General features: G+C 42.7%; 1 long non-coding RNA gene across 2 annotated transcripts in view; it reads left to right on the top strand.

The window, feature by feature from the left end:
• LOC143929951 (uncharacterized) overlaps positions 1–25,776 on the top strand; it is a 158,252-nt gene that overhangs the window by 5,301 nt on the left and 127,175 nt on the right. Inside the window, exons 2-3 of one of the 2 annotated variants that reach the window (XR_013262668.1) lie at positions 23,548–23,679; positions 23,761–24,510. This is a non-coding gene — a long non-coding RNA (uncharacterized LOC143929951). Of the gene's footprint in view, positions 1–23,547; positions 23,680–23,760; positions 24,511–25,776 lie in introns of those variants that run through there. The other variant, XR_013262667.1, reaches the window with a different exon arrangement.

The following is a 25,776-nucleotide window of genomic DNA, read 5'->3' as shown; positions in this document are numbered from 1 at the left end:
TGCTACCTCTCTGATTAATGCCCACTTTGCCCGGTCCGTGAGTTTTGGTGTGTGGCCATCACTTGGCAGGTTTTCTGTTGTGCCGTGTTCTTTCCATTTGGTTATGATAGATTTGATGGCGCTCCTAGGGATCATCAAAGATTTGGATATTTTTTTATAACCTAACCCTGACTTGTACTTCTCAACAACATTGTCCCTTATGCCGTGTACACACGGTCTGACTTTCCGGCAGAAAAAGTCAGACGGAATAATTTAATCGGATATTCTGTGTGGGCTTCATCTGACTTTTTTTTAAATAAATTCTGACAGACCTAGAAATAGAACATGTTTTAAATCTTTCCGATGGAATCAATTCCTCGTCTGTATGCCATTCCCACAGATCAAAAATGACGCAAGGGCAGCTATAGGCTACTGGCCATTTAACTTCCTATTTCTAGTCCCGTCATATGTCATCTTGTTCTAAATGAACGGACCTTGATGGGATTGTGTGTAGGCAAGTCCATTTCAGCGAAACTCCATCGGAAATACCGTCAGAGTTTATTCTGATGGAAAATACGGCCATGTGTACGGCATTACTTATTTGGAGAGTTCCTTGGTCTTCATGGCAGTTTTTGGTTAGTGGTGCCTCTGGGGCCTTTTAAAAAGGTGTGTATATGTAGTGACAGATCATGTGACACTTAGATTGCACACAGGTGGACATCATTTCACTAATTATGTGACTTCTGAAGGTAATTGGCTGCACCAGAGATTTTTATGGGCTTCATAAGAAAGGGGGTGAATACATACACACATGCCAATTATCAGTTTTTTATTTCTGCAAAATAGTTTTATGTACAGTATCTCACAAAAGTGAGTACACCCCTCACATTTTTGTAAATATTTTATTATATCTTTTCATGTGACAACACTGAAGAAATGACACTTTGCTACAATGTAGTAGTAAGTAAGTGAGTGTGCAGCTTGTATAACATTGTAAATTTGCTGTCCCCTCAAAATAACTCAACACAGCCATTAATGTCTAAACTGCTGACAACAAAAGTGAGTACACCCCTAACTGAAAATGTCAAAATTGGGCCCAGTGTCAATATGTGTGGTTACCATTATTTTCCAGCACTGTTTTAACCCTCTTGGGCATGGAGTTCCCCAGAGCTTCACAGGATGTCACTGGAGTCCTCTTCCACTCCTCCATGACGACATCATGGAGCTGGTGGATGTTAGAGACCTTGCACTCCTCCACCTTCCATTTCAGGATGTCCCACAGATGCTCAATAGGGTTTAGGTCTGGAGACATGCTTGGCCAGTCCATCACCTTTACCCTCAGCTTCTTTAGCAAGGCAATGATCATCTTGGAGGTGTGTTTGGGGTTGTTATCATGTTGGAATACTGCCCTGCGGCCCAGTCTCCACAGGGAGGGGATCATGCTTGTCTTCAGTATGTCACAATACATGTTGGTATTCATGTTTCCTTCAATAAACTGTAGCTCCCCAGTGCTGGCAGCACTCATGCAGCCCCAGACCATGACACTCCCACCACCATGCTTGACTGTAGGCAAGACACACTTGTCTTTGTACGCCTTTACCTGGTTGCCACCACACACGCTTGACACCATCTGAACTATATAAGTTTATCTTTGGGTCTCATCAGACCACAGGAAATGGTTCCAGTAATCTGTGCCCCTAGTCTGCTTGTCTTCAGAAACTGTTTGCGGGCTTTCTTGTGAATCATTTTTAGAAGAGGCTTCCTTCTGCGATGACAGCCATGCAGATCAATTTGATGCAGTGTGCGGCGTATGGTCTGAGCATTGATCGGCTGACCCCCACCCCTTCAACCTCTGCAGTAATGTTGTCAGCACTAATACATCTATTTCCTAAAGACAACCTCTGGATATGATGCTGAGCATCTGCACTCAACTTCTTTGGTCGACCATGGCGAGGCCTTTTCTGGGTGGAGCCTGTCTTGTTAAACTGATATATGGTCTTGGCCACCGTGCTGCAGCTCAGTTTCAGGGTCTTAAGAATCTTCTTATAGCCTAAGCCATCTTTATGTAGAGCAGCAATTCTATTTTTCAGATCCTCAGAGAGTTCTTTGTCATTAAGGCTGGGTTCACACCGTAGCGATGCGGGAACGCCGCTAATCCGCGGCGTTTTCCCGCATCGCATGCCTCCCGCCGGCAGTTCACACTGCCCTATGCGGACTGCTGGGAGTGTCAATGAAATCTTAATGACACCCCCAGACCAGTCCGCATATCGCAGTGCGATCTGCAAACTCGGACAGGAATCGGATCGCATGGTGTGAACATGGATTCTGCTGCGGACCAAAAAAAGGGTCCTGTGCGAGTTTGCGGCGGGTGCGATGCGAATTCAGCCATACTATCTGTATGGCTGAACTCGCATCGCACAGACAGATCGGATGTGATTTGCACTGCAGTGCGGTGCGAATCACATCCGGGTCTCCCACCCGCAGCGGTGTGAACCCAGCCTAAGTGCCATGTTGAACTTCCAGTGACCAGTATGGGAGAGTGAGAGAGATAACACCACATACTTGCTCCCCATTCACACCTGAGACCTTGTAACACTAACGAGTCACATGACACCGGGAAGGGAAAATGGCTCAATTTGGACATTTTCACTTAGGGGTATACTCACTTTTGTTGCCAGCAGTTTAGACATTAATGGCTGTGTGTTGAGTTATGTTGAGGGAAGAGCAAAATTACACTGTTATACAAGCTGTACACTCACTATTTTATTTTGTAGAAAAGTTTCATTTCTTCAGTGTTGTCACATGAAAAGATAGAAGAAAATATCTACAAAAATGTGAGGGGTGTACTCACTTTTGTGAGATACTGTATATTTTTCTAATTTTACTTCACCAACTTAGACTATTGTGTTCTGATCCAACACATATAATTCAGATTAAAAAAAAAAGAACTAAAGGCTGTAATGTAACAAAATAGGTAAAAAGCCAAGGGGTTAATACTTTTGCAAGGCACTGTATATCCTTTGGACACCCTAGTCTGATATGGATTTTTGAGACACCCCATGCCATTCTTTTTGTATGGGGGTTACCCTTAAAACCCATACCAGACCTCTATCCAGGACAGCCTTTTTCAACCAGGGTAGATGCCTTCAGGTTTCTTCAGGGGTGCCTTGGCAAAATGTCAAAAAATTGTCCAAAAAGTATACATGAGTCGATAAGTGGATCAAGGCTGCGTTTTAGTTACAGAAAGCCAAAGGTTTTCATTGGGCACCATTACAACCTTTTAGCCACTGATGTCCTAACAACCAATCTCATTATCGGCTGATAAGGACGACATCAGATGCTTGTACAACATCCTTGTTTGCCTTCCCCTGCCCATCTCCATAAGCACCGAGGTCCCATTAGCTGAGAAATTGAGGGAGAAGAGAAACATTGGAATACTGGGTCAGGTGTGTTTGCTTTGGAAGAATAAATCACCTCTAACATTGGGTGTTCTACATGTGTGGATGTTGATGTGTTATATAAAACTATTTGTTTAGTTTTTCACATCTTAGAATGAGGAACCTCGTAATTTTGCATAATTTTAAAGAGTGTCTTGACCGAAAAAGGTTGCAAAACATTGATTGATCTAGGACAAGCCTGTCCAAAGTCCGGCCAATCGTGGCTCGTGCTCTGGTTTCAAACGGCCTGCCTGGTAATTTAGGCATGTATATCTTTTGTGGCCCCCAACGAATCCCTGAGTACCGGCGGCCACAAAAGATATACAGTGGGGATTGAAAGTTTGGGCACCCCAGGTAAAATGTGTATAAATGTGCATAACGAAGCCAAGGAAAGATGGAAAAATCTCCAAATGGCATCAAATTACAGATTAGACATTCTTATACAGTGCCTTGCGAAAGTATTCGGCCCCCTTGAACTTTTCAACCTTTTGCCACATTTCAGGCTTCAAACATAAAGATATAAAAAAAATAATTTTTTTTTTGAAGAATCACCAACAAGTGGGACACAATTGTGAAGTGGAACGAAATCTATTAGATTTTTGAAACTTTTTTAACTAATAAAAAAATGAAAAGTGGGGCGTGCAAAATTATTCGGCCCCCTTGCGTTAATACTTTGTAGAGCCACCTTTTGCTGCGATTACAGCTGCAAGTCACTTGGGGTATGTCTCTATCAGTTTTGCACATCGAGAGACTGAAATTCTTGCCCATTCTTCCTTGCAAAACAGCCCGAGCTCAGTGAGGTTGGATGGAGAGCGTTTGTGAACAGCAGTTTTCAGCTCTTTCCACAGATTCTCGATTGGATTTAGGTCTGGACTTTGACTTGGCCATTCTAACACCTGGATACGTTTATTTGTGAACCATTCCTTTGTATATTTTGCTGTATGTTTGGGATCATTGTCTTGTTGGAAGATAAATCTCCGTCCCAGTTTCAGGTCTTTTGCAGACTCCAACAGGTTTTCATCCAGAATGGTCCTGTATTTGGCTGCATCCATCTTCCCCTCAATTTTAACCATCTTCCCTGTCCCTGCTGAAAAAAAGCAGGCCCAAACCATGATGCTGTCACCACCATGTTTGACAGTGGGGATGGTGTGTTGAGGGTGATGAGCTGTGTTGCTTTTACGCCAAACATATCGTTTTGCATTGTGGGCAAAAAGTTTGATTTTGGTTTCATCTGACCAGAGCACCTTCTTCCACATGTTTGGTGTGTCTCCCAAGTGGCTTGTGGCAAACTTTAGACGAGCCTTTTTATAGATATCTTTGAGAAATGGCTTTCTTCTTGCCCCTCTTCCATAAAGGCCAGATTTGTGCAGTGTAAGACTGATTGTTGCTTTTCTCTTCAGTTCATCCAGAGTGATCATGGGCCTCTTGGCTGCATCTCTGATCAATCTTCTCCTTGTCTGAGCTGAAAGTTTAGAGGGACAGTCAGGTCTTGGTAGATTTGCAGTGGTCTGATACTCCTTCCATTTCAAAATGATCGCTTGCACAGTGCTCCTTGGGATGTTTAAAGCTTGGGAAATCTTTTTGTATCCAAATCCGGCTTTAAACTTCTCCACAACAGTATTACGGACCTGCCTGGTGTGTTCCTTGGTCTTCATGATGCTCTCTGCGCTTTCAACAGAACCCTGAGACTATCACAGAGCAGGTGCATTTATACAGAGACTTGATTACACACAGGTGGATTCTATTTATCACCATCAGTCATTTAGGACAACATTGGATCATTCAGAGATCCTCGCTGAACTTCTGGAGTGAGTTTGCTGCACTGAAAGTAAAAGGGGCCGAATAATTTTGCACGCACCACTTTTCAGTTTTTTATTTGCTAAAAAAGTTTAAAATATCCAATAGATTTCATTCCACTTCACAATTGTGTCCCACTTGTTGGTGATTCTTCACAAAAAATTTAAATTGTATATCTTTATGTTTGAAGCCTGAAATGTGGCAAAAGGTTGAAAAGTTCAAGGGGGGCGAATACTTTCACAAGGCACTGTAATATGTCAAAAAATGTTAGATTTTATTTCCATCATTTACACTTTCAAAATGACAGAAAACAAAAAAATGGCATCTGCAAAAGTTTGGGCACCCTGCAGAGTTAATATCTTGTACTGCCCCCTTTGGCAAGTATCACAGCTTGTAAACGCTTTTTGTGGCCAGCCAAGAGTCTTTCAATTCTTATTTGAGGTATCTTTGCCCATTCTTCCTTACAAAAGTGTTCCAGTTCTTTGAGATTTCTGGGCTGTCTGTCACGCACTGCTCTTTTAAGGTCTATCCATAGATTTTCAATAATGTTGAGGTCAGGAGATTGTGAAGGCCATGGCAAAACCTTCAGTTTATGCCTCTTGATGTAATCCCGCGTGGATTTTGAGGTGTGTTTAGGATCATTATCCATTTGTAGAAGCCATCCTCTCTTTAACTTCAGCTTTTTCGCAGATGGCATCAAGTTACCATCCAAAATTTGCTGAAATTTTATTGAATCCATTTTTCCTTCTACTAGTGAAATGTTCCCTGTGCCACTGGCTGCAATACAACCCCAAAGCATGATTGATCCACCCCCATGCTTAACAGTTGGACAGAGGTTCTTTTAATTAATTTCTGTGCCCTTTCTTCTCCAAACGTACCTTTGCTCATTCTGGCCAAAAAGTTCAATTTTAACCTCATCAGTCCACAGAACTTGTTTCCAAAATGCCTCGGGCTTGTCTATATGTTCATTTGCAAAGTTCAAATGCTGATTTTTGTCGTGAGGAAGTAGAAGAGGTTTTCTTCTGATGACTCTTCCATGAAGACCATATTTGTACAAGTATCTCTTTATAGTGGAATAGTGTACCACAACTTCAGTGTCTGCCAGATCTTTCTGGAGGGATTGTGCAGTCAAACGTGGGTTTTGAATTGCTTTTCTCACAATCCTGCGAGCTGTTCTGTCTGATATTTTTCTTGGTCTTCCAGATCTTGCTTTAACTTCCACTGTTCCTGATGACTGCCATTTCTTAATTACATTCCGAACAGAGGATATTGACATCTGAAAACGCTTTGCTATCTTCTTATTGCCTTCTCCAGCTTTGTGAGCGTCAACTATTTTCAGTTTCAGTTTTCTAGACAACTGCTTAGTAGAACCCATGGTGCTGATTGTTGGGGGAAGGTCAGATGAGTCTGGCCATTTAAAACCTTTGAGATTGACATCACCTGGTCTTCCCAGATGATGATTGAGAACAATCCATGACACTGGCAGGTCTCAGCTTTGCAAAGGGGGCAGTGCATGCTATAAATTCTGCAGGGTGTCCAAACTTTGGCAGTATAAAACTTTTTTTGACGTTATAAGAATGTCTAATCTGTAATTTGATGCCATTTGGAGATTTATCCATCTTTCCTTGGCTTCGTTATGCACATTAATACACATTTTTACCTTTTTACCAAACTTTTGATCCCCACTGTACATGCTGGCTGCCTTGGAGGGGACAGGGAGAAGGTGGGATGAGTGCCGTACACACAGGTGAATTTCCTGTTTGCACAGCGGCCTCTGTAATAGGAAGTCCCATCTCCTGCGCTGTTATTGGACGACTGTTCTGTCCATCATAGTAGGCGGGACTTTGTTTTAAAGAGGCCACCAAGAAAACAGATTCTGCTGTATGTAATCTGTTGGTGCTCATCCCACCCCCTCCCTGTCTCCTCCGAGGTTGCAGATGAGCATAAGTCAGGCTGCGTTCATGGCAACGGGGGGGGGGGGCTGCATTCATGGCAACAGTAGGGCTGCATTCCTGGCAACAGTGGGGCTACATTCATGGCAATGGGGGGTGCTGCATTCATGGCAATGGAGGGTGCTGCATTCATGGCAATGGAGGGTGCTGCATTCATGTTAATGGTGAGGCTGTATTCATGGCAATGGTGAGGCTGCATTCATGGCAATGGTGGGGCTGCATTCATGGCAACGGTGGGGCTGCATTCATGGCGACAATGGGGCTGCATTCATGGCACTTGTGAGGTTGCAGATGGGCACTGATTAGACTGCATTGATGGGCACAGATGGGCTTCACGGTTCTTTATTTAAAATTAAATTTTTTTTTCCTGAAACTTCCCTCCTAAAGTCAATGTGTGTGTTATACAACGATAAATACGGTATAGCAAAATAACATGGCCAAGCTCATCTCTTCACAACACACAGCCACAAAGACAAGATAATTATTGTTGGGCAGTGTATTAGTGCTCGAACGAACACACTTAGACCGAATTTTAATGGTTCAAACAATGTCATGCAAAATGGTCAGTCCTTACGCATGTTCACTTAATCAAATCTGGCCCTAACTGAAAAAAGTTTGGACACCCCTGATCTAGGATAACAATTCATTATGCATTTTAGAGGGACCCCCACACCATTCATACCATTTTTTTTGGACGGGATCCCCTTGAAATTCAACACCAGGACCTTATCCAGGCTTGCAGGATATCCAAAAAAGGAGAGAGTAGAAAACCCTCCACAACAGAAATGCAGAACCTTACATGTCTTGTGGAAGAGAAAAACAATGTCATGCAACCAAGAAAAAAGCATGTCATGGAAACCAGGGACTCATCCCTACGTCCCTGGCCTGGTGGATGAGGGGGGATATACCGTATATACTCGAGTATAGGCCGACCCGAGTATAAGCCGAGGCCCCCAATTTACCCCCAAAAAACTGGGAAACCTATTGACTCGTGTATAAGCCGAGGGTGAGATATGCCTGTCCATCCCTGTGTGTGTGTCCATCCATCCATCCATCCCTGTGTGTGTGTGTGTCCATCCATCCCTGTGTGTGTCCATCCATCCATCCATCCCTGTGTGTGTGTCCATCCATCCATCCATCCCTGTGTGTGTGTGTGTCCATCCATCCATCCATCCCTGTGTGTGTGTCCATCCATCCATCCATCCCTGTGTGTGTGTGTGTGTGTGTGTGTGTGTGTGTGTGTGTGTGTGTGTGTGGCCTTGTGTGTCCAGCCTACCTGTGTCCCGAGCCTCCGTCCGGTCCCGTCCCGTCCCGAGCCGAGCCTCCGTCCGGTCCCGTCCCGTCCCGAGCCTCCGTCCGGTCCCGTCCCGTCCCGAGACTCCGTCCGGTCCCGTCCCGTCCCGAGCCGAGCCTCCGTCCGGTCCCGTCCCAGGATCACCGCTCTTCGTCGGCGCCCATTCCCCTGTTCAAATGCCGCGCCTCCCTGTCTGTGATAGGCGGAACACAATTTCCCAGCAGTCTGTGTTCCGCCTATCACGGACATCCTTTCATCCTCGTCCGTAGTACGAGGATGAGACGATGTCCGTGATAGGCGGAACACAGGCTGCTGGGAAATTCAGTGTTCCGCCTATCACAGGCGAAGGCGGAGCCGGAGGCGCGGCTTTTGAATTATAGAATGGCCGCTGTCTGTCTGCTCGACACGCTGATCGAGCAGGCAGACAGCGATGACTCGAGTATAAGCCGAGGGGGGCACTTTCAGCCTCAAAAAAGAGGCTGAAAATCTCGGCTTATACTCGAGTATATACGGTACTGCATATTAGAATCTGGAAACCTTCCCCTCTAAAATAAGGGGGGTCCCTTGATATCCTACTCCCCACATCAATGAGTAAGGGGTACATAGTACTCCTTGTTGTTTATTCACCAAATTGACAAGGTAAATAAAAATAAACAAGTAGAAAAACAAAACAAAGATTACCCACAATGTAAATTATATGGCAACCACACTGTCCGGTGATGTAGATCCGCCATCAGTCATGATTAATTATGCCCCCATGACCAACAAAAAAAATCATGATAACACAAGCACAATGGTCCTCTCCCGCCAAACTCCCATTGCAACGTACATTTTCACAGCGTTCCTGGAATGTAAATAGCTGTGCTGGGAAACCTGGCCGATGTCATTTACCAAGTATGATGTTTGTTTAATGTCAGCGAATGTCAGTTGAGGTACTGGCTGGCTTGTGCACAATTTGAAATAAGCTAAAGCTGGCCATACACCTATAGACTATCTGCAGATCTTCTATGGTTAGATGGAAAAAGTGCAACAGATTTCTCCATGTTCACTAAACTTTTTCCATCTAACCATAGAAAATCTGCAGATAATCTATAGGTGTATGGCCATCTTATGTTTCATTTAGTTGTGCTAGTAATGCCAGCACTAAATGACTGACTCCAGGCTGCAGGAGCTGGAGGATCAGGATGGCAAACTGTCTAAATCTGGCCAATCACTTTGCCCCTACAAACTGGAAACACTATGTGTTTGGGGTGAACTCGTGGAAAATCTCAGATTTTGAGCTGTCACTATAAGATCTACCAAAAGAAAACTTCAAAAGAAACGCTGGAAAAAGGAGTCAATTCTCCTGTAACACCAAGTTAAACCTGAAGTGATCTGGATGTAGAGGGAGTTATGTAGGCAACGGACTGGATTATATTTTTGGTGTCTAGTGTTCAGTTCACCTCGGGCTAGTAGGAGAAATGAGACAGATTGCTGGTGAGTATAATAATCCACCAAAAAAGAAGGGCTGGGGGCTATCTCCGGCTCACAACCGTGAACATGTAGACCAAGTAAGAAAAATTAGCTGCACACCGACATCTGGTTTTGAAGAAGCACTATGTATGTGTGAAATGTCGTCACCCCTTGGTCCATTGTTTTAGTCCTGGTGGCAGTCTTTCCATAAACCTGTTGGATGGATGTTGGTGTGCAGATAATTTTTCTCACTTGGACTACCTGGGGTTAGTACTATGCAACCCAGGGGTGTTCAACCTGTGGCCTGTGTGCCACATGTGGCCCTAGGAGGCCCTCGGAGCCCTCTGATGTGGCCCTCGACCTTAAACCAGGGAAGCACATGTCCAGGGTCAGCAATCCATTTATCGTGATCTGGGCTTGCCGACCCGCCACCCCAGACAATCAGAGTGCATCGAGCCGTTAGCGGAGGAAACAGGCAGCTGTGAAGAGAGTAGGCGTCCCATAACCCAATGCTTCTTCTGTACCGCTGACTCCTGTCCAAGGTGGAATGACACAGGCTTCTCCTTCTCTCCCTCCCATTGACATTCAGTGGCTGCAGGAGGAAAATGTTCATTATACTATTCAAAATTGTAAAACAAAATTAATTCTGAACGATTTTATTTTTGTATTGTATTTATATTGTGGCCTGCGACCAGTTACCAAATCACTTAAGTAGCCCACATTTTTCAAAAGGTTGAGCATCCCTGATGTAACCCATGCTTACTAAATTTATTACTGTGTCCCTCAGTTTAAGGGCCCATGCATCCCTTCACGTTGTGGTAATGCATGAATATGATTGCACCACAATATACTTACTTTGCAGCACACTGCAATGTATGGTGACACATTTACATGCATTGTGGTGCACTACAAAAGATATAGCAGGTACATTTTTTGATCCATTATGAATGGACTGCTTTAACACAATTCACATTAACAAATGTACTGTATGTTCATTGCAACAAAGCTGATTGACCTGGCGTGAATGGCCTTTATCCACATAATGAAAACTGTTTTAAGCATCACTGTTCATTTTAAATGGTAAAGAGACCTCTCTAACTGCCACTTTTGCTGGTCATCTGAATCTGAATGTTAACCCCTTTACAACAGCAATAAGCATATAGGTGGCAGGGTGGGCAGGCCTTAATGCAGAGCTGCCACATGTATATATCGCTGTCTTGTTCTGGGTCACACTTAATAAGTTCCACCAGAACTGTAACTGAGCTGTCACTGACAGCTCACAGTCAACTACCAATAATCAGGAGGCAGTAAGACCGGCTCCTGATGAGGTCAGCACTGTACAGCTAATCACAGTGCCCTGATGCTGATAGCAAGTAGTATGTGCAAGAAAGCAGTACCAAGGGTATGACTGTGGTCTTGCATATGCAGGAATGGAGTGTGAGGGATATGATGGGGTAATATGTGAGGGAAAAGAACACAGAGGGCTGTGTGCAAGAGAGGAGTGTGGAAAGTATAAATAAGGGACAACATGTGCAGGAGAGAAGAGCAGAGGATAAGATCAATTATGCATGACCTCTGTGTTGTCTGACACCTCCCCTCAATATCATTCTTACCCGAAAGATACCTCCACCTCTCTCCAAACCCAACACCCCCATAAACCAGACCAGACCAGACTATGTTTGGAGTAAATGGCCGACAGGCCTTGATTTATTTAACCAAAATATATATATGTAACAAAATATAAACTTTCAATAAATAACCATAATTAACATGTAAACAACTTTCCTTTAAAACTGTATCCTGGGTCATAGCATATAATAGACCCTACTGGTCACTGCACATTACCTTTAACCTCTTGACCAACCAATGCAGTGACCTACCCCTTTTACTCTTCCCGGTTAACCCCATGTAACCATGAAGTACAAATCCAACCACCCCCATCACCATGGATGGGTACCACCTATTCTCCACCTGCACCACTTGACCTTCTCAACTGACCTCAAAACACTGCCAACCCACCTAATCCTACCCCAATGAATAATCCCCCAAAAACAAAAAGGGAGGGTGGGTGGGAATAACTTCCTCCTCCGCTCTCCGACTGCCCCTGGCTTCCTCTGCCTCATGACTGAAAACGGCAGGCTCCGCCCTCCGCCCCGTCTACTCCGATCCTTAAAGCGCCCATTATCCTTGCCCCTTAAAACAGCGACAGTGCATTCAAAGCAGCTGTCATGCCGTCCCTACGCCCACAGCCTGCTGCTGCGGCTCCGTGTACGCTCTTTATGTGCAGAAGAAGAGTGTGCATGCATTGTATGATGGAAGGCAGTATGTACAGCAAAGGAGTGTAGAGGGTATGACTGTAACCTTGCATGTGCAGGAAAGGGGTGTGGAGGGTATGATGGGGGCAATATGTGCAGGCGAGAAGTGAGTGATCTTGACAACAAACATGTAAGTAGGTTGCCTATTGCAGTTGGTAGTCATGTGCAATTAGTTTCTGTCAGAATACAAATCCGGAAAAATTTTTGGTTAATCAGAGATTCAGATGTATCCGAATCACCAAAAGAAATAGTAACAAATAGTAATGAATTGTGCTGAAATCCGTTAAAGTTTGTTTCGTTTTATTCGTTTTCTAATGGATTCCAACTTTTCAGAAAGATTAGAATTCGGATCGGTTGAAAAACAATCGACCGGTTCGAATTCTGTGTGAAGAAATAGCTGGTTGTTAAACAGAGGGCCAGGAAGCCAGCCGCCCATGTCCTTAACAACCATGAGTCATCATCTGTCAGCGGGCTTCCCCACTCAAGATGAATGTAAACATAAAGAAAGCTGGCAATACAAAAATGTAAAAAGAAACGGGAACACCAAAAAAAAAAATTTAAAAAAGGACGTGAGGCCCCCCCCCCCCCCAAATCCATACCCAAAATCCATACATTGTACCCATTTACCAAAAAAAGTGTCAAAAAGTAAAAACCACAACAGACAGTTTTTGACAATTCCTTTATTAAAAAAAAATTAAAAAAAGATAAGCCGCCCACCCGCAGACTCCGACATCCAATGGTCAGGGTTTTCAGAAAGAGACCCTTGTCCTTCCCCTTAAAATCTATACCACACCCAAAGGGCCTGGTATGTGCTGGGGAGGGACCCTCGCCAATTTTTTCCTTGATTTTTCATCTCTATTGCCAGGAGACAGCAAGTTTAAATGCCATTTTTTCCTATTTCCTGGAAATGTAATTTTGCTGCTGCGGGAACTGTTCTATATATTGCACAGATATGAGACTTTACAGGCAGACTAAGGGGACCCCCCCCCCCACCCCGGCATGATATTTAAAGGAATATTTATTGTTTAACTTTAAGCATTATTAAAATCGCTGCTCCTGAAAAAACGGTAGCTTTAAAAAAAAAGTTTTGCATTTATACATGTCCCCTAGGGCAATACCCAAGTCCCAATACACTTTTTATGGCAACAACTTGCCTATAATCCTGCAAAATGAGCACTTTTGATATCTCATGTTCGTGTCCCATAGGCTTTAATAGGGTTGGCATGTTCGCTTGAACTTTTTGCCTGTTCACATTTTCTGGTGCGAACCGAACTGGGGGTGTGTTCTGCCCATCTCTACTCCTCACCACTTCGCTGGCGTAACTGTGGACATCATGGTACTTATATACATATCTGGTGGCAATAAACAATCCTGCTTGAATATTGGAAACAAGTTTTTTTATTTTATTACATCAATCACACATATCTCCTGCTCTCCAGACCCCAAATTGCGCCTTACTTGGCATTGGATTCGAACAGTGGCCGACAAATTTACCTTTATATCGGCCCAAAATCTATTGCCAAATGCTGATAAAATACAATGGCCCCGGCCATCTCTGAGTTGGTTACTATATTAAAGGACCATCTCCTATAGGAATCCTTATTCGCTTAAGCCCATCTAGTAACAACCAAATTTCTGCGCAGTGGAAACCCTGGCTCCTTGACCCTAGATCCCCATCTCTACCCTGAGACTTGCCATGCATATTACCTTCAGCCCTGGAAGATTTGACTGCTCAATGACCAGAGCACTTTTTGGGATAAGGCACTGCGCCACTTTAACTGGCACTGTACCCAAACAAAATTGACATCCTTTTTTTCCCACAAATAGAGCATTCTTTTGGTGGTATTTGATCATCTCTGCGGTTTTTATTTTTTGCACTATAAACAAAAAAAGAGCGTCAATTTTGAAAAAAAACACAATATTTTGTACTTAGTGCTATAATAATTATCACCAATTTAAAAAAAAAATTGGCAAATTTTTTCCTCAGTGTAGGCCGATATGTATTCTTCTACATATTATTGGTAATAAAAATCGCAGAAAGCGCAAAAGTTATAGCATCTACAAAATAGGGGATAGATTTATGGCATTTTTATTATTATTATGTTTTTTAACTAGTAATGGTGGCAATCTGCGATTTTTATCATTACTACATGGCGGACACATCAGACACATTTTTGGGACGATTGACAAATATACAGCGATCAGCGCTATAAAAATGCACTGATTACTATATACATTTCACTGGCAGGGAAGGGGATAACGCTAGGAGGCGATCAAGGGGGTTAACTGTGTTTCCTGACTGTGTGTTCTTACTGTAGGGGGGAGGGGACTGACTATAGGAGATGACAGATCGTGGTTTCTAGCTATTAGGAACTGATGATCTGCGCCCCCTCTTAGAGCAGAACAGGGAACATGTCCCTGTTCTGCCTCTCGTACCCGCGTTGGCTTATGGCTGGTGATCATCGCACCCACTGATCATGAGCATCACCACCCCCGCAGTGCACTGGGCGTGCGCGCGCCTGCTATCCCGCTTAAAGGAACCAACGTACAGCTACGACAGCTCGCGGGATCGCGCGGGATCATGCTTGTGGCTGTCAGAGTCTTGCTATGCCTCATGGGACTTGTAGTTCTGCAACAGCTGGAGGTGCCTGGTTTATTGAATCCATTAACACACACACGATGACAATGCGTCTCCTGCTGCTTCTCAAAACTCGTCTCCTCTGCTCAAATGCAATACAACCCCCTTCTTAGAAATGCACTTTTCCAATGGTTGTACTGTGTCACTGCTGCTGGTACGAGGCGGAACCTAATGTTTAGATCCTATATCCATTACTACACACACACACACACACACACACACACACACACACACACACACACACACACACACACACACACACCACACACACACACACACACACACACACACACACCACACACACACACACACACACACACACACACACACACACACACACACACACACACACACACACACACACACACACACACACACACACACACAGTGGGGTTGATTTACTAAAACTGAAGAGTGCAAAAATTTGTGCAGTTGTACATGGTATCCAATCAGTTTCTAACTTCAGCTTGTTTAATTAAGCTTTGACCAAAAAACATGGAAGCTGATTGGTTTCACTGCAGAGCTTCACCAGATTTATAACCAACCTCCAGCATAAAATGAATCAGCTGATTGGGCTGTAAGATTTACTTAGTCAACCTGCAGTTTCATTAGACCATTAACTAATTAACAAATCATGCCAAATGAATTTGTTATTTTTGTATCATTTCTTTCTTATTAGCTGAAATTTATAATGTTTTTCTTCAATGCTAAATAAGGCCAAATTTTGTTTTGTTACAAAACAAACTGGCCATGTCTAAATAGGAGTTTGTATTTCTGGGTTCTGTACAGGGCCGGTGCTACCAATAGGCAAACTGCTGCCTAGGGCACCCGGCTACTGGTGTTCCTACTCTCTTCTCTCTGCAGCAAGCAACTAAGTCTCAGAATCAGCAGGCAGCCGCCGCTTCATTCGCACATAGAGTCAGAGGCACAGTGGCGGTGGAAGACTGTGTCTGTGTCCCGGCTCCCGAATGAATGGAAGGAGGCAGACATTCATTGATGGGAACTGGTAGGCTGCATTGATGGGTCCTGGTAGGCTGCATTTTATGGGTGCTGATGAGGCTGCATTTGATGGGCTCTTGGGAGTCTGAATTGATGGGGGCTCCATTAAAAAGGTGGGGTATACAGTGGTGTGAAAAAGTGTTTACCCCCTTCCTCATTTCCTGTTCCTTTGCATGTTTGTCACACTTAAGTGTTTCGGAACATCAAACCAATTTAAACAATAGTCAAGGACAACACAAGTAAACACAAAATGCAATTTGTAAATGAAGGTGTTTATTATTAAAGGTGAAAAAAAATCCAAACCATCATGGCCCTGTGTGAAAAAGTGATTGCCCCCTAAACCTAATAACTGGTTGGGCCACCCTTAGCAGCAACAACTGCAACCAAGCGTTTGCGATAACGTGCAATGAGGCTTTTACAGCGTCCTGGAGGAATTTTGGCCCACTCATCTTTGCAGAATTGTCCTAATTCAGTTACATTAGAGGGTTTTCGAGCATGAACGGCCTTTTTAAGGTCATACCACAACATCTCAATAGGATTCAGGTCAGGACTTTGGCTAGGCCACTCCAAAGTCTTCATTTTGTTTTTCTTCAGCCATTCGGTGGTGGACTTGCTGGTGTGTTTAGGATCATTGTCCTGCTGCAGAACCCAAGTTCATTTCAGCTTGAGTACACGAACAGATGGTCGGACATTCTCCTTCAGGATCTCTTGGTAGACAGCAGAATTCATAGTTCCTTTTATCACGGCAAGTCTTCCAGGTCCTGAAGCAGCAAAACAGCCCCAGACCATCACACTACCACCACCATATTTTACTGTTGGTATAATGTTCTTTTTATGAAATGCAGTGTTCCTTCTACGCCAGATATACTTGGACACACACCTTCCAAAGAGTTCCACTTTTGTCTCATCGGTCCACAGACTGTTGTCCCAAAAGTCTTGGGGATCATCAAGATGTGTTGTGGAGAAATTGAGACGAGCTTTGATGTTCTTTTTGCTCAGCAGTGGTTTTCTCCTTGGAACTCTGCCATGCAGGCCATTTTTGCCCAGTCTTTTCCTGATGGTGGAGGCATGAACGCTGACCTTAACTGAGGCAAGTGAGGCCTGCAGTTCCTTGGACGTTGTTGTGGGGTCTTTTGTGACCTCTTGGATGAGTCGTCGCTGCGCTCTTGGGGTAATTTTGGGCGGCCGGCCACTCCTGGGAAGGTTCACCACTGTTCCATGTCTTCGCCATTTGTGGATAATGGCTCTCACTGTGGTTTGCTGGATTCCCAAAGCTTTGGAAATGGCTTTATAACCCTTTCCAGACTGATAGATCTCAATTACTTTCTTTCTCAGTTGTTCCTGAATTTCTTTGGGTCTCGGCATGATGTGTAGCTTTTAAGGATCTTCTGGTGGACCTTACTGTGTCAAGCAGCTCCTATTTAAGTGATGCTTTGATTGTGAACATGTGTGGCAATAATCAGGCCTGGGTGTGGCTAGAGAAATTGAACTCAGGTGTGGACAACCACAGTTATAGTATGTTTTAACAAGGGGGGCAATCACTTTTTCACACAGGGCCATGATGGTTTGGATTTTTTTTCACCTTTAATAATAAACACCTTCATTTACAAATTGCATTTTGTGTTTACTTGTGTTGTCCTTGACTATTGTTTAAATTGGTTTGATGTTCCGAAACACTTAAGTGTGACAAACATGCAAAAGAACAGGAAATGAGGAAGGGGGCAAACACTTTTTCACACCACTGTACATGGGCAGGGCAAAGTGAGTGGAATCAGGGGCAAAATGAGGTTTTCCCTAGGGTGTCAAAAATCCTTGCACCAGCCCAGGGTCTGTATTGGTCAGTGTTGGGCTTGTGTCAATGGCATTACCAGAATTCATTGGAAAGGTCCATTTAACCTGCAGTTGACCTCCTTTTGACCTGCAGTTGACCTCCTTTTGACCTGCAGTTGACCCACATAAAGTGATACTAAACCTAAAAACCTTTACCTGAAAAAACATTTTCAGTTGCCCTGTGCCCCCTCTTCCCTGTGTGACGAGGAAGAGAGGGGGGGAAAGATCAGCGCTGTGCATGACTGCATCTATTATCTCCTAGGGAGCGGGCCTAAGTCCAGCTGTGTAAATCTATGGAGCACGGCTCCATCAGGAGCGAGCACACACCGTGTGTCCCCAAAATTTGCTAAAGGGATACAAAGAATTACCTCTCCAAGGTAATGACTTCTCTCAAAACAGCTGTCTCCACAATCCCACAGGGTTCCGGCTCTGTTAGCAACATGAACTGAAGTAGAAAAGATGTAGCTGGATAGCCGCACTTCAAATTATTCAACTTTATTTCAAAAATCTAATTAAAATCATAGCATCTAGACATGTATACAGACTAACTGCACAGCGAACATGGTGCTTAGTCATAGCTATGATTAAGCACCATGTTCGGTGTGAAACATGTCAGCGGCTGTGCAGTTAGTCTGTATACAAGCCTAGATGCTATGATTTTAATTAAATTTTTGAAATAAAGTTGAATAATTTGGAGTGCGGCTATCCAGCTACATCTTTTCGGCTTGCTATAGGGACATACAAAAAAGAGAAGGAGCCAAGATCGCCCCTGGGGATCAGGGCCACTCTGTGCAATACCACTGCACAGAGCAGGTGAGTATAACATGTTTATTATTTTAATTTAAAAAACAATCGGACTTTAGTAACATTTTAAGCACTCATTTACAGCACAATCTCTGTGTTCAGAGTGCTGTTCCACGTGCACTTTTATGTGCATTTTTAATGCATTTGTGGTAGATTTACAAATGTACATGAAAGCACCACAATTATGTAAACTGGGCTCATTGAAATACATTCATTGTTCTTGCATATGTGCTGGTACTGCATTAACCACTTCAGCCCCCGAAGGTTTTATTCCCTTAATAACCAGGCCATTTTTTGCGATACAGCACTGCGTTACTTACTTTAACGGTCCTGCAACACTGTATCAAAATAAATTGTATTTCTCTTTTTTTCTCCCCCACAACAAGAGCTTTCTTTAGGTGGTAGTTAATCACGTCTGTGGTTTTTATTTTTTGCTTTCTAACTGTGTGGGGGAGGGACTGACTGGAGGAAGAGGGACATCTGTGTTCCTGATTAGCAGGAATCACAGATCTCTGTCTTTCTCTGTGACAGAACGATGGTCTGCCTTGTTTACATAGACAGACCACCGTTCTGCCTCTCCTATGAATGATGGCAGGTGGCCGGCAGCCATCGCACCTGCCGGACCCACTGACTGGCTCCCGCTGTGTCCAACCACAGCAGGAGTGGGTCTCCAGTGGCACGGGCGCCCCAGACCCAGGAAGAGGAAACAAAATACAGGTACGTTGTTTCGTGCTGCAGTATATGTACAGTGGGCAGTGTGGAAGCGGTTAAAATTGTGTTTCGACTACATATGGTGTAAATGAGCCATATCCAATTATGCTAGCTTTGTGAAAAAAGCTTATTGCTATGGCAACCGGGTATTATAATTATAATCTATCATTTAATGTACATCCAAATTATAGAGAGATAAGACAGTTGTAATAATAACAGATTAATTAATGTAAGTAATAACAAATTATTTAATGTGTTAGATGAATACTTTTCATTCGTTTTAATGTAATAATTTTAATTATGTACATTCATTTAAATGAATTAAATTAATTTTAATTTAATACTTTAATCAAATTGAATTAATTTTACTTTAATAATTGTAAATATTTAATGTATTAGATAAATAAAGCCTTCTGCTTCGAAAAAGGAAGTTTTGTTTGGTTATATACTAAACAGTAAATGCTTTCTAATCCCTCAGAATCATGTCTGCCACTCAATTTGGCTTGTTTGTTTACATGCAAAACTCTCTTAACTCTATATTATAAAAGGGGGGAATTTTGGGGACTTTTAAAGGAGGTACAGTAACATACACAGAGAGAGATTTACTGTTGTCATCCGACCATCCAACTAATCACAGAGCATATTATTAATATTAATAAATAGCATAGAGGCTATTATTCTATTTGTATTTTTTTTTCTTATGAAGAGGTGGCAGCCTTAGGCTGAATATCAGTTTTGGGCACTGTTAACCACCAATCTACCCATTATGTATATATTCCGTATATGTGTGCAAGCTTCCACGTTCCATACACTGCAGAATCAATGAGTTCAAAGATAATACATTATCATTATCATATCTAGCAATTACATTTAACATAGCTGGCCCTTTGCCACTGCAATTTATTGTAAAGGATAATCGTGGTACTTTCCCAGAAATAGTTTATGCAAATTAACCTCAATAAGCAGGTTTATGAAGTTTTAAAGGAAAAGCGTGGGAAACAAAATAATTAACATACATACTTCTATGGCTGCACCACTGGCTCTAATTCAGAGACCTGAGCGATCACATGACTACTGATTGCTCAGTTCTCGAGTTCACTCTGAGCAGATAGTGGTGACTGTTATGCCGCATACACACGGTCGGACTTTCCGACAGCAAATGTGTGATCAGAGCTTGTTGTGGGAAAATCCGACCGTGTGTAGGCTCCATCGGACAGTTTCCATCGGAATTTCCAGCGCTCAAAATTTGAGATCTGGTTCTCAAATTTTCCGACAACAAAATCCGTTCACGTAAATTCTGATCATAAATTACAAGATGAAAGCGCTCGGTCTGGTAAAACTAGCGTTCGTAATGAAGATAGCACATTCGTCACGCTGCAAATTTTGAAATCTTTTCTCTTCTTCTTTATAATGCTAGAAGAATGAAGATGTTTTGCTGCTCATATTCTCACAAACTGATTTCTTTTTTATTTCTTGTGATCTCATGAATAATATTCATTTTTTTTTCGTCAGATCTCCATAATGTTTTTTTTTTATTCGTTTTTTTATCAAGATCTGCATTATTTTATTTTTCTAGTGCTCTCCATAATATTATTTCACATTTTGTGTGTTCAGCTACCACAACACCATTATTATCTTGAATTTTTTAACCTCAAGGAGGTTGGTTTGTGTTGGTGTCCCTTGTTAATTTGACCTTGTATTTTTGAAATGTACCTGCCTACTCACAAACAAACTGACCTTTTTGAAGTAAAAAACATAGGCAAGTATTTGTAAAAAAAGAAATAGCCATTTATTCTGGGTCATAACAAAATAAAGAGAAAAGCAACGCTGGAGAAACTGCTGAAATTGGCGAAGCCTTTGTACCCCAGTGCACACATCAATTATTTTACAGTCAAAATTGGTGGCCTGAGGAGTCCATACAATAGTGAGCACAATCTGGTCCAGGACTACAAAAGATCAGGAACAGCAGTAGATGACTTATCTGTCCCCAAGCTGTGGTCATACAACAGCCTGCATCTTTTGCCGTACCAGACTGAACTCAGGCTATCACTCTCTGGTCTTACTTACACACTTCCTTCCAGGCAGGAGGTGTAGGAGGAAGAGGAGGACCATGGTTGAACTCACAAACTTGGCTTTGGCTTGTGAGTTTGCCCCTCAACCCCTTATTTAGGGCTTGCAAGATCACTTCCTCGCAGAAGAGGCGTTGGCCCTTCTTCATTTCCAGCATTTTGCCGGCTGTCATGTAGGCATAGTCCTCTTGAACACTGGGGGGGGGGGGGGTTCTGAGGGCTGCAGTAGCCTTCAGAAATAGGCAAATTGCTGCCTCCTTCAGGTTACTCCTCTTCCTGGGACTCTTTTGTGGAAGGCCGAGGGGAGGGACCTGCAATTCAGGCAGGCTACTGGGCCTCTCCACCTCCTGGCTGCCACTTACCCCCGCCACCTCCTGGCTGCCACTTTCCACGGCCTCCTCCTGGCTGAGGCTTTCCTGTGTATGAAAACTCAATCACACACAATTTTCAGCTCATGACTGTTGCAAATTGAATGTTAATAAATATAAAAGACTATCATTCTGACCCCAGCATTCTTCATTCTTGTCCCAATCATTTGTGGTCACTACTGTCTATTGATATGTAAAACAAATCACATATATTTAACATCATTCATTTGACAAACAGAAATATTTTGAAGAATGCTATACCTGACTCAAGCTGGGCTGCTTCACATGTTGTGGCCTGGAAGGCCCAGGTTGGTAGACAGAAGCCTCAGCTGGGGGGGAAGGAAGCCTTTACAGTAAGATTGGAGAGTGCTGGCTTGGGTTCAATCTGGCCTGGCAGAAAATGCAGTCTGTCATAGTACCACAGCCTGGATACATAAATGTCATCTGCTGCTCCTGATCTCAGGAAATCCTGGACCTTCTTGTGCTCCCTATTATAAGTGCTCCTCATACCACCAATTAGGGCCTTCAAATAGGGGATGTCTGCCGTGAGGATCACCAGCTTCACAAATTCCACCAATTGATCCAGCGCTGCCTTCCTCTTTGGTTTATTGTTATAAAAGGGGTGGTTTACCTGCCACAGGCAGGACAGCTCTCTGTACAAATTAATGAATATGGGTATAAAGTCCTCATCATTGAATAGATCAATTTTCTCTGCAAGATGCAACACAAGACAAACCCTAATATAAGGTGAAACTCTTCTAATCTTGACCCAATATAGCCTCAGTCTATAAGCAGTATAGGCCACTGATGCACGAAACTTAAAATTGTACCTTCGTTATAATGATCGTCGCTTCCGTTAATTCATCCTCCACTTACAGATCGTACGTACAATGCACGCGTGTTCCACTTTATATACACTGCGCATGTGTGAAACTCCACCCGCCCCTGATGTTCTTTCTAGTCTATTCCCCGCCCCTTGTCTTTCGGCGCAATGGGAGAGCACATGGCGGAGAGACAACAGGCGCAAGGACAAAAGGCCGGAGCCCTGAACCTTCCTGATCCCAGAGGAGATTGAAGGCCTCAATTAAGACCTTTATAGAGATGGTGGAGATGGTGGACATCTTCAAGAGGGCTGACTATGATGGGAAGTATGGACCAAACGCAAACACAAATGTGAGAAAGGCCAAGATCATACCTAAAGTTGTGAAGAGTCTGCATAGGAATTTTGGGGTACGACGATCCAAGGATCAACTGAGGAAACAATGGTCAGACCTCAAATTGAGGGAGCACGATCAGTACAGAAGAATAAAGAGTGTGCTTCAAAAAAGTTAGTATTTTGTCGTGTGTTCCTATTCTTCTTCTTAACGTTCGTGCTGCTCCATGTGCTTTTCTTTACTATTGTATATGATTTTAAAATAGCAACTTTCATGTTCATGGGCACAGTAATCAGTCGTAGAAATCATTGTTAGTTCGCCCACTTATAAGATGTTTTAGGCAGGTAAAGGTTAACTACAGTTGTTCATGGCTATTTGTATTAAAATAAGTTTGTTGTCTAGATGGGTTTGTAACTAGAATGAAATGCAAACTTGATTCAGTGTAAGGAGAGGACACTCAGCAGCTGTTTACACATCTGGACACAGGAGCACTAGTGTGGGACACCAGAATCAAACTTTTTGGGGTGTTCCACACAGGTGCTCCAGTGGATACTATAGGGGTGTCTCTATGTGTGATACTTTAACAAAAAAGGTAAGTATTCCAGCTTTAGAAAGGAAATAAAATGTTCTTCAGCTTGGAACTCTGCCAAAACAGACAATTGTATGAAACTTTCAAGCAATGTTTCATATTCCTATTTCTGCCCTCCAATATCTGTGTGCTAAGTATACCTATTTTTTATTCACATAGGGGAGAAAAGACGCGTGACATCTGAGAACACCAGGGACCCCCCACCTCCTAAAGAAGGGGAAATCCCCAATGCACAAGCAGAGAATGAGGAGGGAGAGGTTTAGGAAGTGGGCAAAATTGTCACCTCAACAGGTGAGTGTCTGAGACCACAGTTTCAGATAAGATATCTGTTCCTGCATATTTCTAATACATGATGTGTTTTTTTCTTTTAAGTGATGTGGATGCTGTGGAAGAAGAATCTAATTTCACGAGTGAAAGTGCCCAGATCCTCATGGGGGGGGGGGAATAGGGGTGCAATCGTGATTTAGAAAATATAAAGGAAAACATCAATGATGTTCAAAAAAAAAATGAAGAACATCATTGATGTTTTAGGCAGAATCTCAAATGCACAAAAATTGTACAGTTTTCTTGTGTATTTTTGAAAAAAATTACTTTTAAAGTATTTTTAAAGCCAAATTTTGAAGATGGACACAGTGTGTCAACATGTGCTATCTGCCATCACGGGATATCAATGTACGCATTTTGTGGGTGCAACCCCTTCCTCCCAACTCAGTTAGGTGAGAGGAAGGGGTTTCATCCCCCAAAACATGTCCATTGATCCCCCATGATGGGAGTTAGCACATGTTGACATTAGGCATGGGATCAGGAGGGAAATCCCCAGTTTGAATCCCAATTTGTGTGCATCTTCAAAATTTGGCTTTTACAGGGGTGACATCATCTGATGAAGGCAAGAGCAACACAGTTTGGACATACTCATGTCTGATATTGCCTTCACTTTGTCAAAGATGAACTTTGTAAGTTCCTGAGTTGTGTATGTTATGCTTTGAAACATGCCTGTTTAACCAAAAAAAGGCTATTTACATTGTGAAACAAAAAAAATATACACCAAAGATGATGATTTGTTCCAAACCCTTTTTCTAACGCACATGTGAATGTGCTTTGAGTAAAATGTTTTCTACTCAACAATGTGTAGCTTCTTTCAATGCTTGATAGTAATTTTTGTAGTAAGTTGGTGTTTTTATAGTGACAATGTATATAAACTCTATGGATATAAACCCTCTGGTCTGGGGTGAGGGTCCTCGTGGCTTCACAACGGTTGGCTGGTCAGAACGAACTAACTGAAAGCACTGGAAAAACAAAGGCCAGAGCTGAAAATATATGAGAGTACAAGAACGCACTGAAAATCAAATAGGTAATAGAAATATGAACCCAAATATGAGCACAAACTGAAGAGCAGTAACAATCATAAAAGCAAGTGGCTGAAAAGCATGAATCGTCTGTCACCAAACTTCTACTAACACGAAATTAGCCGAAGGAGCCCAAAGGGTGGCGCAATTGGTATTGAACTTCCTCTTTCTAGTGCCATTGTACGTGTTGTACGTCACCGCATTCTTGACGTTCGGAGATTCCGACAAATTTGTGCGACCACGTGTATGCAAGACAAGTTTGGGCCAACATCCGTCGGAAAAAATCCCATGGATTTTGTTGTCCGAATGTGCGATCGTGTGTATGGCGCATTAATCACCATTCTGTGCTCTGCCCCTTCAGTATCTTCCATTACACAGTTCTACTGTTTTGTGTAGATATATAACACTGTAATAACTGTAACAAGCCTATAACTATATATATATATATATATATATATATATATATATATATATATATATATAGTGATCTCCACTAGCTAGTTCTTGGTTCTGTGCTCTCTGAATGGTACCCACACAGAGCCAGTGACCTCCTGTGTTCAGTAAGCAGTAGGGCAGCTGCTGGGCATGGGACTTGGAAGTTAGCAGCAATCACTGTACATAGTAAGGTTGAATAAAAACACCAGTTCAACCTGAGCGTGTGTGGGTGCAGGTCTACAATTGTTCCCATCCCTATACATTGTGTCTCATTAGGATGCTCATCGATTATTATTTATTTAAGGTATCCATGTAGCCTGACTAATTAGTGTCTCAAGAAATGAGATACACCTGATGTACTGAAGGCCTGGTCAGATGTGATAAATTTTCAGTAATTGGCACCATAGTTTGTAGACTCTCAAAGACCAAATAATATACACTAATTTGGGTTATTTTTACCAAAGCTATGTAGCAGTATAAATTTTGGCCAAAATTTATGAAGAAAAATTACTAATTCGCAATGACAGAAACAAAGAAAAGGGCATTTTTTTCACCAAATTTTCGGTCTTTTTTTATTTATAGCACAAAAAATAAAAGCTCTGCTAGT

The sequence above is a fragment of the Lithobates pipiens genome, unplaced genomic scaffold (assembly GCF_037356315.1).
Source record: "Lithobates pipiens isolate NorthernLeopardFrog02 unplaced genomic scaffold, aLitPip1_a1.2 Scaffold_25, whole genome shotgun sequence".
NCBI lineage: Eukaryota > Metazoa > Chordata > Amphibia > Anura > Ranidae > Lithobates > Lithobates pipiens.
This window is presented reverse-complemented; position numbering and strand designations above follow the sequence as displayed.